Here is a 4,506-nt window from a genome sequence, read left to right on the forward strand (position 1 = left end):
TTTTGGGAAAAATCATGGAAAATTAGCCCACCTGCGAATATTAGCCCCTAAAATTTTCCATGGGAAAATGTATTATGCTAGAAACCTAGCGGAGCCCTTATTAGTCACCAAAACCAAGGAGATTGTGCCTGATACCGTTGTGAATCTTGAGATGATCGCCTCGGCTGGATGACATTTGTGACCACTATGGAAAATAATGTGGCTCGAATGAGCAAACATATCACAAACCTCTAGAATAGGCTTTACGCATTGGAGAAAAACGCCGCTAGAGCAGAGCATGAGAGAAAGAGAGAAAGAAGAAGAAAATGCAGCCCTCTGTTTAATTCACTCCAACACAATAGAATTCCAGGCAACAATTGAAGGAGGGGCAGAGACACTCAGGGAAGCCATGGATATGGTCTACAAAGAGATGTGAAATCTACATCACACGGTGGCCCTAATCTTAGCTATACAGGATCACACAAAAGAGAGGGTTATTATGCTGAAGGAAGCTATGGTCGCCCTAGATAGTATGCATGAGTGGTCCGTCAAGTACCCAGGAGCACCGACAGTAGTCCCAAATAAGGATTGGATCACCATGAAAAATTCCAAGGTCCAACTACGCATCAAGATCCAGTCAAAGGACAAACTAGCCAAAGATGTGGATAGGGTGTTGGCTTCATATAGGCACCCTTTTAGCAGTCTAGAGTCTATGATCAAAATTCATGGAGTTCCTTCCATCCGAGAAGTCGGGCATGTAAGAAAGAAGAAAGATATCTCATGGGAAGTGCAAAAATTTAGTGATACATATAGATAGGCATCCCTTGTAGAAGATCTGCCCATTACAAAGGAGAATATCACACGCTATGTGGTGGAACCCATAAGAATCTAGACCAAACTAGTAAGCTTGGGTAATCAAGTGAATTCCAAAAGGACCGCTCTCATACTAGATGCCCTCAAATGCCTGCATAGACATGATGAAGAGCAACCGAATATCACCCCCATTGAAACTGAATACAAGTTGTGGTGCACATACCTAATGGAGCAGCTCCACCTAGACATTCCCAAACTTTCCATTGTTAAATTGATAGATTAGATTATTAGCTTATTTTATGATTTTGGTAATTAGATAGGATAGGACTTTTTTTGGATGTAAAGAGTCATAAGGAAGCCCAAGATTCAGGGGTAGGTCAAGAGCCACCCTCATAACACATTGTAAAGGAATTTTAGTTGAGGACTTTTTTTGGGACAATATTGTTTGAGAGAACTTATGCTCTTTTGGTATATGCAAGGAGTAATTGTTATTTTCCACTATTGGATTCCACAAATATTTTATGTCGTAATGCCATGAGTATTTTTCACTTGATGGATTGGAAGTTCCTGAAAGTTCTTTGATACACAGTTTATTCATGTGTTGTCTCGTACTACAAGCCTTGTTTTTCTACGCTTGGATGGTATATGATTTTCTAACTCTATGCTTGTAATGGTGAATTGTTTCATTGATATTGGTGTAATATTATAATTCACTGTGTTATTACATATGCTTATAGATGTTTGATTACTGTGAACTACTTTATATTTGTTAAGCACTTTATTTTATTGACATGAGTCTTATCTGAAGTCTGTTGATAGTTATTTTATGTAAGATTTATGTTGTTTATAATAATTCTATTCATGGTATGCATGTTATAAAATGTTTTTCGATTATTTCCTTGTATTTATTGAAGTTCATGCATTCAATTGAGCCCGCATTCCACATTTTTCCAAAGCCAGCTCAACTCATCTAAGTGGCAGTCGAGCCTACATACCGGATGGGATCCCTAAATCAAACAGTGAAAGGTCTAATTGGGATCCTACACTGGGGATATCCCCTTTAATGTTGGTGGAGAATTTCGGCTTGTCAAAAAAATCATAATTAAAATCATACCTCAATGTATTTTATGGGAGGTTATCTCATCTGCACAATCATTCCAAATTATCACTATATATATATATATATATATATATATATATATATATATATCTATCTATCTATCTATATATATATATATATATATATATATATATATATATATAATGACATCAACATAACAACATCATGCATGATAACCATAGCCATCACAATGCATACATAGCAATATGCATTTAGCCCTTCTAGTCCAAGCGTTTGAACCTGGAAGCTTTGATAACCCTATAACAAACTCCTCCTACATTTACGCACTTGTACAAGATCTCCGAGGTAAACATGAACTGAGTGTCATTATGATATGAAACAACCTCCAAGTTCCAATTATGGAAGTGTGGACGACAAACCGAAAACTTTTTGATACCTCTCAGGAAGATCACCCAAAAGTTAGTCCACCACCTCTAATGATCATATTCTAATCTATAAATCCTTTTTCAAAAGCCTAACAACCCAACCACATTATTGACACACTGTGCATGTGAATTTGAGGATCCAACAGTACCCATAAGCCTATCCACCAGTGGTTATGACCAAAATTTCCCAATTTTGTGCATGTAGTGGCAAGATCTATGCCACTTTTTTAGGCTAATATCCAGACCACTGCCCAAAACTGCTATAATTTTTCAGAAACACAAATGAGATGATAAAAATGCCAACCATTCAAAACTTCAGAATTATCTTGAATTAAACGTGCCTAATACATTATACTCAGTTCATCAAACATATAATAAATACAGAAACTACAGGTCATGAATGCATATCTGATCATAAACTTCTAAACTTCATCTAACAATCACCAAGAAGGCTCTATTCCATCTTAATATAGCTTCAAAAACACTTATTATCCCAAGCATTGATCAACCATTCAACAACTTATCAAATCATGACCATGAGCCATAACTAGATCACATCATAGAAGCATGCATATAACCAAAATATAAACTATGAAAAATCATCCATAATATCACACAATAACTAGTACATGTTCTCATAAATCACAATAGGAAAAATAACTTATATTAGCATATGCAAAAGCTAACCAGTAAAGGAATTCCACATACCACTCGACCATAGATTGGGCTAGACCAAATCTCTCTTTCAGCTAATCACCCCCATGCCATATTTCAAGAATGAATGTGGGATCTCATGGGATAAACCAAGACATAACCAAACATAGAATTTAGATTTTAAACCACCTCCACCCTTAGGATACCATGATCTCACCTGAACTGGTCCCGAGATCACAAAAAAAAAAAAAACTTGGATGCCTCATAATTCCTTCACCATACCTAGAGGATTTTTTTTGTATCCACCCACCTGTCAACGTCTTCCAAGAGAAAACCATACCCACCCCCAACCCTTGGGATATTTTTGAGACCACCTTAATTGGATCTAAAATCTTCCAGAAATTTAAAGCTCAATCAAGAATGAATCCCATCACACCATGGCTATCCACGAAATGGCAAGGCAAGGTTGAAACCATTGTCAATCAAGGAAAAACCTATGCCAATGAAAACAAATAAACCAAGTAATAAAATGCATGTACCATGAATTCACATCCCAATAAGGAAATTACACATGCAACCGGTTGCCTGCAAAACCCTCTTGTTAAACCCGTTGATCCAACTTTCCCCTTGCACTTCCTTTCTCTCCTTTCCTTTCCTTGGCTTTCATTTTGCTTTCCTTTTCTCGCTTGCTCTCTCTCTCTCTCTCTCTCTCTCTCTCTCTCTCTCTCTTTGAAACTACCCCAAAACAAAAATTGACCAAAATCTAAGCCAAAAGCTATGAAATATTTGTTTGATGCCTTTTTATCATTGATGTCTCCCTTTTCTTCATTTTCCTTCATTTTCTCTCTAATTTCCCTTGCATGCAAATTTGTGTCTCATCACCTTCCTTTTCTCCTATTTTCCTTTATTTTAATAATTAAATGCCATTTATTGCCTCTTTTCCTTTGCTAATTCCTTTGCCAATTTCCTTAGCCATTAATAAACCATAAGTGATGCCCACTATAATGTTTGTCCCTTCATTTAGCTTGGAATACATTTCATGTTGTAGTATTTTTGTGGCAATGGTATACCAAAAGACACCTCCTTAATAGTTGGTTGTTCCATGCAAAGGAACACATACAAAGTTGATTCTATTAGTGAAAAGACTTAGATAAACAAAGCATTGCAAATAGTGAAGATAATGCATACACAAACATGAGCTAAAACAAAGAGATAAATACACACAAAATGCTCAATGAAGCAAACAAGTCAACAAAATAATGGAAAAAACTCCCTTTATTGACTGTTGGTAGTAGAACTTAAATACAATAGATGAATATTAAACACTTGAAGAGAATTCTTTGAGATATGGTGCTAAATATTCCTCAACAAGAAGGTTCTTTTCCTCAATATCTTTGCAAGATTCTCCTCTCTCTCTCAAAGAAGTCTGAAGACTCTCCCAATGGTGGAATCTTCTCCTCTCACTAAGATGATGGATTAGTTAGAAGTAATATGGCCAACATGCTAGTGCTCTTAATTTCTTTGGTTTCAACAATGAAATGTTGGTTAGCTCTG

The sequence above is a fragment of the Pinus tabuliformis genome, chromosome Q (genome assembly GCF_031772625.1).
Source record: "Pinus tabuliformis cultivar Carrire ecotype Pingquan chromosome Q, CPIR1, whole genome shotgun sequence".
Taxonomy (NCBI): Eukaryota; Viridiplantae; Streptophyta; class Pinopsida; order Pinales; family Pinaceae; genus Pinus; species Pinus tabuliformis.